The sequence below is a fragment of the Bos grunniens genome, chromosome 13 (assembly GCF_055505025.1).
Source record: "Bos grunniens cultivar Pamir isolate PY7600 chromosome 13, Bosgru_T2T1.0, whole genome shotgun sequence".
Classification (NCBI taxonomy): Eukaryota; Metazoa; Chordata; class Mammalia; order Artiodactyla; family Bovidae; genus Bos; species Bos grunniens.
Window position 1 is genome coordinate 25,135,925 of NC_141177.1, and position 12,666 is coordinate 25,148,590.

The window sequence follows — 12,666 nt, forward strand, 5'->3', positions numbered from 1 at the left end:
CTGAAAAAATCCAAAGGGATTGAAGAGTCTGACTTCCCCTTCATGCTGAGCATCTGTAATTTGACAGTTTGCTGATGAAAGAAAAAAAAAAAATCCTATCTTCTGAGCAGTGAAGGAGCCTGTCTGGTAAGGGAGATTTCAGGGGAAGAAAGTAGAAAATTTCCCCCAACTCCTCCTTTCTTAAGTTGAACAGGAGCCTACGTTGGTTCCCATCTCACTCTCCGCCTCTGTCCTGCCTGCCTGTCTGTTCCTGTCTCTCTCTCTCTCTCTCTTCACACTTGCATTTCCTGCTCTTCAACCACATTTGCTCACCTTGAGGCTCTCCTGCCACTTGCCACCACTCCACTGCCTTCTGAGACATCCCCATTCTCTCCTGTGCTGGGTCTCTCCATCAGCTGTAAGCGTGCAGACCTCACCATGCACTCAGCATTGGCTTGTCCCTAAAAATGCTGCTGAGACCTGTCACAGCTGGAGGGAGGGTCAGCTTGCTTGCACCCAGAGAATCTTCCATCTAAATCTAAGGGTTCCTCTCCTCCAGTGCATCTCTCCCCCTGGAGGATTCCAGGCTATGCTGACACCCTGGTGTGGAAGCTGTGAAGCATTGGGCGTCACGTTAATCCTGGCTCCTGGCTTTCCTTTGTTCAGAGCCAGTCCTATAATGAGCCAGAAAAGAAAGTTACCCCCACCCTACAGAAAACACATGCCCTCCATCCAGGGCTGATATTCCTCCTCCATCCAGGGCCAGTGCTGATATTCATACAGCCCCATTGGGAGTGGATTCAAATGCTGTTCTAGCCATCAGGCTGCTGGAGGGTGTCTAGAAAAAGTTTAGGCCTCATAGGTGAAGGAAACTCCTCATCACCAAGCTGTGCTCCCCACTTGTAAGCAGCCCAGGCCCCAACTCTATTATTCTTTGGGGGTCACTGAACCAGGTTCAAATGTCCTTATTGTTTGTCTAATAATATAAGTAGCAAAGGATCTGGGGAAGGCAATGGCACCCCACTCCAGTACTCTTGCCTGGAAAATCCCATGGATGGAGGAGCCTGGTGGGCTGCAGTCCACAGGGTCGCTGAGGGTTGGACACGACTAAGTGACTTCACTTTCACTTTTCACTTTCATGCATTGGAGAAGGAAATGGCAACCCACTCCAGTGTTCTTGCCTGGAGAATCCCAGGGATGGGGGAGCCTGGTGGGCTGCTGTCTGTGGGGTCTCACAGAGTCAGACACGACTGAAGTGACTTAGCAGCAGCAGCAGCAAAGGATCAGTATCTCAAACTGAGTGTGTTTATCACAGGACTCTTCCCATTTCAAGTAACAAAAGCTCAACTCAAACTAGCTTGAGCAAAAAAATGTTCAGAGATGAACCAGCTTCAGGAATGGCTAGATCCAGGGGATCTGACAATGACACATTTAATCTCTCTCTCTCTCCATTGTTTAACTATGCTATTGCCCATGTAAGTTCCATTCCCAAGTAGGGGCAACCCTCGGCTCTTCCTTTAAACACAACAGTGCTGGAAACCCATGGCAGGAACTGCTTGCAGAAGGGAGGCAGGCCCTGGAGAATCCCCATTCGAGTGGCCCCCATGCTACAATGAGGGGAAAGTCCAGAAATCCCAGGGTCTGTGGGACTTGTGATTATGCAGCCTTGCCCTACCCGTGTGGTTCAGCATCTTGGGAGAATGAGTAGCAGGGACTGCCTGCTGAAATTCCGACTAGGATGGCCTTGGGGGTCCATTCTCAGATCCCTCCCTGGGGCAGCCCCTGGGCTCCTTGAGAGTCCAAGGCTGAAATAAGTCCACACCAACCAAACCCTCAGCTGAGGGGCTGGGGGCCCAAATGAGGACAAGGTGCTCAGGGCAGTGAGGGGGCTTGAGGGCCCCCCAGGGCAGCCTCCTCACTGGCCCAGGACTGTCCCACCTGACACAGACCCCCACCTTTCAGGTAAGCATATGGACAGGTTAGGAATGAATGAGACCTCAGGACGGGGGGCCCAGTCTCCCCCAAGCTGGGGACATTGGCTGGAAACTGCCCTGTCCCCGCAGCCACCGTAGGAATAAAGCTGAAAATGTCTGAAAAGCACTAGCGCTCTAAGCTGTCAGTTTAAATAAATGGCGATGACGACGACGTAGACGAATCTTCCCACTTTGTTCCCCATGGTGACTTTGTTCCTCAGGTCCTGCCTGTCCCAGGACCCCCCACGCCTGCAGAGGGACCTGAGCCCCTCAGAGCTCCCTTGCCGATACAGTGGTTTCCTCTTTGCCGCACAGAATAGGCACTTTCTGGGGCCCAGAACCCAGACCCTGCCCCAGACGACCGCTCACAGTCACCCCACTGCCTGCTCCTGACCCATCCAGAGTTCTAATTCTTAGTTTCAGGCGCAGCCAAACAAGGTCCTGTGTCTGAGGGCAGCGGGCAGGGGCCCGGTGGGCTGGGGGATCCATCCACCCCCAGGGAAAGCTGGCAGTGTTGCATCCGTCCAGAACATGCCAGTGGTAAGATGTGGTGACTTTCATTCTCAAGGCCGTGGCTCTGGGTCTGTGAACCCTGCAGGGTGCAGCTCTGCTGAGAAGCTGCCCCTTCTTATGTGTTCCCGCAGCCCGCCTGCCCACCCCTCTCTGGCCCCCACTTGCCTCCCGTCCTGGGCTCAGGCTGGAGTTGGAGGTGGGTGACCCTCCCTGAGCCAGGCCCCCTGACGCAGACTGATGTTTACTTCCCTGTTTGCTTTGCCTTGGGTTGGGTTTAGGAATGTTACAAAATGACTGTTTATGCCGCAGATGAAACCTGAGTGACAGTTCCTCTTTCCCACAAATACTTCTGATTATTTCCAAAGTCAATTCCAGACCTCCAGGGGCCTGTGGGTGCAGACCTGTGTGTTTCTAGGCCCCAAGGGAACTTCTTTGACCTCAGGAGACCTCAGTTAACATATGCTGTGAAATGGGGCTGGGGGAGACCTTCTCTGGGGGATGCTGGGAAACATGATGGACTCACACTAAGGCTGACCCTTTTAGTTTTGTGTTTTAAAGATTTATTATGGTTTTTTTTTTTTTTATTTTTTGGTTGTGGTGGGTCTTCATTGCTGCGTGTGGGCTTTCTCCAGTTGCAGTGAGCCAGGGCTACTCTTCATTGCAGTACGCAGGCTTCTCATAGCGGTGGCTTCTCTCTTGTTGCAGAGCATGGGCTCTAGGGCACGCAGGCCTCAGTAGGTCCAGCACGTGGGCTCGATGCTTGTGGCTCCTGGGTTCTAGCACACAGACTCAGTGGTTGTGGCACACTGGCTTTGTTGTTCCACGGCATGTGGGATCTTCCCGGACCATGGATTGAACCGGTGGCCCTTGCACTGTAAGGCAGATTTCAATGGACCACCAGGGAAGCCTGAGGATGGCTCTTTGGACAAACTCACCTGTAACTTCTCTCGGGGTTTTCGGAGGGTGGAGGAAGGCAATGGTCCATGTCTGCCTGACATGCCTCCATCAAGGATGGCTCCTGGGGAGATGCTGCTCTGGGTCTGCACACCCTGGGATCCAGCCAGCTCAGCTGCCTGTGCCCTGTGGAGGGCTGGTCATGAAGACAGGCAGATTGCTCGTCTAGGCTGATCAGCTTGCCTGGTTTTCAGCTGTAGCACCAAAAGTCCCACATCCTACGTGACATTTCAGTCCTGGCCAAATCAAGACAGTGGGTCACGGAAACTTGGCTTCCCCATGAGCAGAGTGGGGATGGTAATAGGGTTGTTGCGAGGACTTAACAGGATCACGCACGTGAAGTGCATACAGTCAGAGAGAGTTGTCAGATCACCAAGCGAGGCAGAGGGAGAAATCGACATGTGGGCAGCTGGGTTGCCACAGGAGGATGAGGATGGTCTCAACTCAGGCTTCATGCCTCCCCTGCCCCCTACCTCCCCAGGCCTCACTTGTGGAACATTAATTGTGCACCTGCTGCATGTCATATCAGTGCTCTCCATGGAGCAGTTTCTAGTCTGCATAATATCATTCCCATTTTATGGATGAGAAACTGGAGGCGCCCAGAGCTAAAGCCACCTGCCCACAGCAAGTCCTCCAGAGTCACTCACTCAGGCCTGTCTGACATCAAAAGCTCTCACTCTTCCCAAGACTCTGCACTGCCTCCAGGAGGGAAAGGAACTCCCAGAATCAAAGTCAGAGATGAAACACTGGATGGCAAATGCCCTCATGGACCCTGGAACACGCTGACCCCAGTGGAAACCCTTGGGGGTTCAAGGCCATGGGTCTCGGTTTCTTCCTCACACGTGCACACTGAGTGGGCAGTGTCCTGTGGCTCATGGACACGGCTGGGGCTGCGTGCAGTTCACTATTTACCTGACCTCTGATCTCCTCTCTGTCTGTGCCCAAACTGGCGTCTGTTCAAGGCTTGGCTCAGGATCGAAAACCCAGCTCCTGGCACAGACGCGGCTGCCTTTGCCCTGCACTGACATCTGTTGTGCTGGCTGGCTCTGCCCAGGCTCCCAGAGCTGTCACTGCTGAGACCCTTTCCCCGCAGCCTCTTCCCCCTATCCACCCTCCCCCCAACCTTGCCCTATTCCCGACTCCAACACAGTCCCAGGGAAGAGACTTGGATGAGTCTCAGTCCGAAGGGGTAAAGTGCGATTTCTTCAGTTTCCCAGAAATAGTCCTAAAAGATTGTTTATTCGGCTCATTAACTCATGTGAAGTTGTCTAAAGCCAAGTCAACTCCGATTAAGTCCATTCAAGTCAATGTGGATCCAATCAGGCCAAGTTAGCCTACTGGTGCCCACCGTCTTTCCATCCCATTCCCATATTCATTGAAGGTACTCATGGCGCAGGCCTGAGGAGACGCTGGGAGGGTTGCCACAGCCAGGAAAATGGTCCAGCGTCTAGCAGACAGCAGTGGTGCAAAGTGCTTCATCCATAAGTGGGCAGTTTTGGGAAAAAAGAGACCAGGAGTGTAGCTCTGGACTTAAATGGTATAGGTTCCCATCTTTGCTTGGAAATTTGCTGACCACATAACACGAGAAAAGGGACCCAGCTAGGCTGAGTCTCACCTCCTCTTCTCTGTAATTTGGGAATAGTGGTGGCACCTAAGGTGGGAGTCAGATAGGGATGAAACAAAAGGCTTCAGAGCGGTACCTGGCCATTGGCAGCAGTGGACGGCAGGAGCCATCGCTGTGTTTATTAACATCATCCTGTTTATTCCTCCACGTCCTCTGGGCTACCCTGTGCTGGGCAAGATGACTCAAGAGATGAGAAGAGGAGCCTTGTCTTCTGGAATCTTGAACAGATTTCCTCTGCCAATCCCACCTTGACATCAGATAGCTTCAAATCAATTCCCTGGCTAACCACAAGAGGTTGGAGGGCAAAATCTTTGCCCAGATATTGTGGGGCAGCAGATCTCCATGACCACACAAGTCCTGTCACTCTGACATGCTCAGCGGACTCTGACATTGTCAGAGGAACTCCCAGGGAGTGGCGAAGATCCTCAGGAGGCGGTTTGAGCCCAACACAAAGGAAGCATTTCCAAACAGAGAGTATTAAAGGTGGAGGACCTGGCTCAGGTTCCCAGGACTGGGAGTGCTCAAGCAGATCAAATCATGGTGGCCCAGAACCCGCTGTCTAACCCATGATCCACAGCACGCGCTCCAGAACCCTGGCTGACCGAGTCTCCCCCCGGCACAGATCCCTATGTTGTGTCGGGACATTTCTCTCTTCCTTGATCCCAAGATCCCCCTTGAAATGCTTCCCAGGAATGCTCCACGGGCTGATGAGGAGAGCTGTATGAAGACAGACGGGGTCTGAGTCTTTGTTTAGCCACCTGCCATGTGCGCTTACGGTCACTTAACCCCTCGAGCCTGGGTGTCCTCATTCTAATTGAGTACTAACCTTATAGAGCTGGTGTATCTGTGTCCTATGGACACCGTAGCAAGTTACTACCAACTAAATAGCTTGAAACAACACAGAGGTATTTGCTCACAGTTCTGGGGGCCAGAATGTAACCATAAGGGTTAATTTTGAATCCATACACGATCTGCTTCTATGACTAACTCTTCTTTTGCCACTTTTGTTATTATAGGCATACATAATGGCCTGCCTCAGGGAGCCCTGCCTGGCCCCCTCTGCCTGACCCTTGGGCTGGGGTGCCTTTGGCTTACAGGGAGATAGCCTGACCCTGTCCATCTGTGAAGGGCTGTAAGGAAGTGAAACTCACACATTCTCCTGCTTGAGGCTTTTGCAAGAATTAAATTGGTCTTTTTCTTTGTATCCTCACCTCCCCCCATCTGTGATCCATAACAGAACCTGGCGTCCTGGACCAGACAAGATGGTTATTTTGAGGCGCTAGCCTGCCATCTTCTTGGTCAGCTATCTCTTCCTTGTCCACCATCAAGGTGTCAGCAGGGGTGTCTCTTCTGAAGCCTCTGAGTGAGTGTGTGAAAGTTGCTTAGTCGTGTCCTACTCTTTACAACCCCATGGACTGTAGCCTGCCAGGTTCTTCTGTCCATGGAATTCTCTAGGCCGGAATACTGCAGTGGATAGCAGTTCTTTTCTCCAGGGCATCTTCCTGACCTAGGGATCGATCCCGGGTCTTCTGCGTAACAGGCAGATTCTTTACTGGCTGAGCCACCAGGGAAGTCCAAGAACACTGGAGTGGGTAGCCTATCCCTTCTCCAAGGAATCTTCCCAACCCAGGAATCAAACCAGAAGCTGAAAGAGGCTCAGACACAATGGAGATTATGTCTGAGCCTCTTTCAGCTTCTGATGGTTTTTGGCTTCCTTGGCTTGTGGCCTCACCTCTCCAGTCTCTGCTTTCATCTTCACCTGGCTCCTCTCCTCTGTGTGTCTCTTATCATTGGATTTAAGTTCCAGCTGGATAATCCAGTACGCTCTCATCTCGAGATCTATAAGTCCATCTACAAATACCTCTTTTCCAAATAAGGCCACATTCACAGGTTCCAGGGAACAGGATGTGGACATCTCTTTCAGGGAGCCACCCTTTGACCCACTCCAACTGGTCTGAGAATTATACGAGATGGAGGGCAGACCCAGGAGTCAGGGGCTTGCATTCAAACCCTGGATTCATTACTCTGCTGTGTGACTTTCCAGACTCAACCCTCTCTGCTCTAACTTTTCAGCTGTGAAATCCCAAATGCTGCTGAGATCCCAATGAATCTATTTTAGGGAACTGTTTTTGATAAATAAATGAGTTCATACTTGTCTGGGGTTTAGTAGAGTCTTGGCCAGAAACATAAAACTGCCATTAAATGGAGGCCAAGATTGTTTTTTCTAGAATGAGGCTGATATTTTATCTTGTCCAGCCTCTGGCTCTTCCTCATGTGATCCCTCCTCTTCTCTTCCCTGTGATGGGCCCTCTCCTGTTTGAGCTGCCACGGAGCCCCTTCCACGCCTTCCCAGGGACACCTGCTTGCTCACGAGTTCCTGGGCCTCGTTCCCCTTCCAAACCTCCCAATGGGGGAGACTTCTATCAATTAAAAGTATCATCACCCACCCCCTTCCCACCATCTTTGGGGCAGAACATTAAGATGCAGTTTCTGCAAAGCCACTTTATGAAATGAGAGTAGCTGAATGCTCTCGGGTGTAGGAGTAATTATAATTCCCAAGTTTCTCTGAACATTTTTCTAACTGGATCTTTTTGTGTCGTCTCAGAATAGACACACTTGTGGGCTTTCCTGGGCCCAAAATAGTTGTGAGATAGGAGTTGAAATCGACATCTGAGTTTGAATTATAACAACTCGGGTACAACTTTTGATTGGATGAATTTCACCAGCCAAATGTGGCTCCTTCTGCAAATACAGCTTCCTTTTATGGAAGAACAAAATTCCTGCGCTAGGGCTGTGCTCACTCGAAGAGGGCCTTCGGTAGCGTGGCAGCCCCGGGCAGTGAGTGGAATGTCCACTCCTTTCAAGGCCTCTGATGGAGGCAGAGCTGCAGGTTCAGTGGTCTGAAGTGTTGGCAGGTCTCCATCTGCCTGAATTGGGACCTCCCTCCCACCGGGACTGAGGCTTTTGTCCATGTCTCTGGAGCACGAGGGTCAGGGCCGTGGCCCTGAGGCTAGACTGATGGGATTGGAATCTTACCTCCTCGATTTATGGCCACTGTGACTTTGGGCAACTTACTCTACTTCCTGTGCCTCGGTTTCCCCCCTGCTCAGAGAACCCTCCCTGGCTATCACCCTAGGGCGTTGTAAAGACTCGAGGAGCTGATGCCTGGGAGGGTCTTTAGAATGGTGACTGGCACACGGTCAGTGTTGTTGGTTTTGATTGCTTGGCATGTGGTAGGTGCTTGGTGAATGTCTGAGGACCTGTCCGTATGCTGAGCCACTCAGTCATGTCCAACTCTGTGACCCCATGGACTGTAGCCTGCCAGGCTCCCCTGTCCATGGGGATTCTCTAGGCAAGAATACTGGCATGGGATGCCATGCCCTCCTCCAGGGGATCTTCCCAACACAGGGATTGAACCCAGGTCTCCCACATTGCAGATGAATCCTTTACCATCAGAGCCACCAGGGAAGCCCATTTGAGAACCTAAACTGAGTTAGAAGTCACTGGTCCTCCTGCTTCACAGGTGAAGCTATCTTCAAAGACACTCGAGAGTCTTGAATGGGGTAGGTTCCATGGGAGACCCGCAGGAATTCATGAAGGGCTGTGGGATGGAGACAACACTGGTGCCAGGCCAGCTGTGGATACTCGAGGAGAGGTGGAGAGTCCATCCTGGACTGCAGAATTCTCCTTCAGTGTGACAAAAATGTACTTTGAAGGCTTAAAAAGAAAAGCTGTCGCTTGCTCCCAGTCCCTACCCGGGATGCTGTGTTTCAGTAGACTGAATTCATTCAACATAGCAAGAAACCTGGGCACTGCTTACCTTGGGGAACCTGCAATACCAGCAGTGTCCCGGGGCAAGCCCAACCCATGGAATGAAGAGATCGTGCACTTAACTTCATTTTTTAAACATTATTTTATTGATTTAACTGAAGCTGTCTAGTCAGTGGATCCCCTCCCTAGCTCTCTGAGCTGATGAGCAGAAATAGGGTGGGGGCGGCCTGTCTGATGTGATTAACCCTTTCAAAGTGTGGCTTCCCTGGTGGCTCAGATGGTAAAGAAACTCCCTGCAATGCGAGAGACCCAGGTTCAATTCCAGGGTTGGGAAGATTCCCTGGAGGAGGAAATGGCAACCCACTCCAGTAGTCTTGCTTGGAGAATGCCATGGACAGAGGAGCCTGGCAGGCTACAGTCCATGGGGTCACAAAGAGTCGGACACGACTAAGTGACTATCACTTTCACTTTCAAGTGTGGCCGAGAGGCAGCCACACTGAGGGGCTCTAGCAGATGGGGTGGCAGCTGCAGATTGCATCCACACTACCTCATCTGGGTGTGGGTCGCCTAGTTGGTCCTCTAGACAGTCCTCCTGGTTGGCAAGATTGAGGGTGTCTGCACTTTCCAAATGTCTGTGATGCTACAATCAAAGTGAAAGGAGATGCAAGAAAATGGGAGAGGTCAAGTCACCAGCCTGGGTGACTCTGCTGACAACCCTGGAACCCCAGGCAGCACGTTCCTGCCAGTCGCTGCCCTGCCCTCTTCTCAGCTGGAGATAGCTTTATTCGAAGGAGATAAGACCTGTGCATTTGATTACAGCATCCCTGCCTGGAGTCTGACCAAAGCCTGCAGCTCTGGGGTGAACTCGTTACAATTGCATCCAGCGCCTCTGAGTTAAGGAGAGGCAGGAATAAATATGGAATTTTTTTAAGTGATAACAGTCCTCTCCTGCTGCTAGGGTAAAAATTGCTCTTTTAAAGTCACAGTGTTCTCCCCTTTGCTGCCCTGCCATTGTGCTTCATGCTCAGAGAGGCGTCCAAGGGCAGGGCCATCTTTTTGTCTGGCCTCTCTGAGCACTTGGCTAAATGTAATCAGTTCTTAAACAGAAACCACAGGCAGAAAGAGCCACCAAAGGCAGAAGCCACTTTGAGACCTGGGCAATTGTTGTTCCGGGCTGAAATCTATGACACGCTGCATTGAACCACCAATATGTGCTATTCAGGATCACTTTTCCCTGCTCCTAATGCTCTTCTTCTTCTTCTTCTTTTTTTTTTTTTTTTTGTGTGTGTTTTGGGTCTTGGGTGCAGAGATTTGAATGTATCTAACTCCTAAGCTCAAAACTCTGCATCTTTTCCCATTATCAGCCATTAGAAAGAATGAAATAATGCCATTTGCAGCAACGTGGATGGACCTCGAGATTGTCATACTGAGTGAAATGTCAGACAGAGAAGAAGTATCATATGACATCCCTTATATATGGAATCTAAAAAGAAATGATACACATGGATTTATTCACAAAACAGAAAAAGACTCACAGACTTAGAGAATGAACTTACGGTTGCCAGGGGGAAGGATGGAGGGAAGGGACAGTTAGGGAATTTGGGCTGGACATGTACATACTGCTATGTTTTAAATGGATAACCTGTAAGGACCTACTGTACAGCACAGGGGACTCTGCTCAATTTTATGTGGCAGCCTGGATGGGAGGGGCGTTATGGGGAGAATGGGTATATGTATATGTGTGACTGAGTCCCTTGCTGTCCACCTGAAACTATCACAACATTGTTAATTGGCTATACTCCAATATAAAATTAAAAGTTTTTTAAAAAACTCTCCATCTTCCCCAGTCCCTGGAAAGCCTCCACCTCACCTCACTTACTCTCTTGCTCGCCCCTACCCCAGTTCCCCGTCTCCTGCCTCCCCTTACAACCCACACCCTGGTTTGGATGTGTATCTTTGATAGTATGTATCTTCCTGATGAGAAAAAACCCGGAGAACACAGGATTACATGGAACACATGTGCTTTTGGCATCCTTATCTCCCTGCATCCTGCTCCCCACAAAAGCTCTGTTTTTATTACTAAAATTCCTTCTGGCATCTTTGGGACCCCAGGAAGTGGGAAACTTTGAGGCCAGAGGATTGAGTTGTGGCTCCAGACGTTTCTTGTCGCCCACATCTGGGTCTTTCTCTTTGCACAGAACAGTTATAAGATTTTACCGTCATAAAGTCCCAACAAGAGGAGCCAGCCACTGCTGCCAGCTCCACGTCAACTCCATCACCCAGAGTCGGCTAAGAAGACTCCCGCTTAATTACCCCCGGGGCGAGCCAAGAAGAAGGGCTGGAGGGTATTTTAATAATCAAGACACAGCTCTCAAATCAAAGCGATTATCCTAGCCAGGATCAACCAAGGTCTCTCACGAACCCTCGGCCAAAATGAGTTTTCAAGGAGAAGTTCTGTCTTGAATTATTTTTATGGATCGTTCTAGTTTTTTAAGTGAATATTTAGACTGCAGTTCACAAAAACCTCCCTCTTTGGTGGGGAAAAGAAAACTGGCTTTCATTTTACAGTTTTTGTCTTTGTCAGCATTTCTGACGGCAAGAATGACAAACTCTGCTTGGGAAAAGCCAGCGCTGACAGCTGTGTTTTATTATTGAATATTTCTGGTGGCGAGGTTGGCGGCCGCTCTGTTTATACTGCTCGTAAGATTTCATGCAAGACTCTGCGAGGTCCTGGGCTTAAACCGAAGTGTCTGGTCCTCTGGATAATTCATTCCATCCCCTTCATTCCTGGTCTCTTGCTTTTAATTTTTTCCAAGGGCAAATGGAGCACTGCCAGAGAATGGAGTCCGACAGAGAGATGTTGCAGACCCTAGGTCCCAGCTGGGCCAAGGTTGCCTCCTTGGTCCAGAGCAGTACAAGGTGACCTTCGAGTGCCACTTCTCCATGAAGCCGATGGTCCCAGGTCAAGCAAACAAGCTCTGGGATTCAGCCTTGACACAGGCTTTTTAGCAAGCACTTCCTGCTCTCAGCCCATCAGATCCTTCTGCTCAACTCTTTTTGGGGGTGGGACTCTCTGCTCACAGAGGGGAGCTGGACTTTGCCTTTCAAAAACTTTGTCTTTCTGAAAGCCAGCCTGTCTGTCTTGTAGTGGTACACCTGGCTTTGGAAGTATAAAGGGGGTTGTCAGCATCCTGGTTTGCCTCTCCCCCCACAACTTTTACCCCCATAAATATGAAAAAAAAAGGTAAAAAGGAAAAGAACAGTCACCTGACTAACTGAGCCACCCCCAGGCTATTTGTTTATTCTTTTGTTTTGTCAACAGATAAAACAATCATTTGTTTTGCCATCAGCTTCTGGGTGGGTGTAGAACTAGAGTTCAAATATCAGCTGTGATCTCCCTGCCACCTAAGGAAAGATGGTTTTTAACTGCCCCCCACCCCAACCCCCAACACATAGCGGAAGTCCAAACTCTTCGCTCGGTGTCTGTAAATTTGGGAAAGGGGCATCGATCTATCACGGTCACCGCTGGTTTGTCCCCAGAATGAGTTGGGGTGATGGTAACTTGTTCTCCATGCTTTATCGTGCTGATTCATGTGAGGGACTCAGCCTTTCCTATATTTCCACCAAAAGCTGTCACTCTCACAAAACATGTGCATGCATGGAAGATTTTCCTGGGAGTTAGAGACACTGGGGAGATCCACACCCCAAAGGAACAAACAACATTCAATTACCACTTATGTTTCCTGAATTTCTGCAGTCATGTTGGCAGCGTGAGCTGCCCACTCCCAGGACAAGAGCCAGGATTCCCATCCTGGGTTCCTTCACTCTGTCATCCATTCCCTCTGTGTTTCT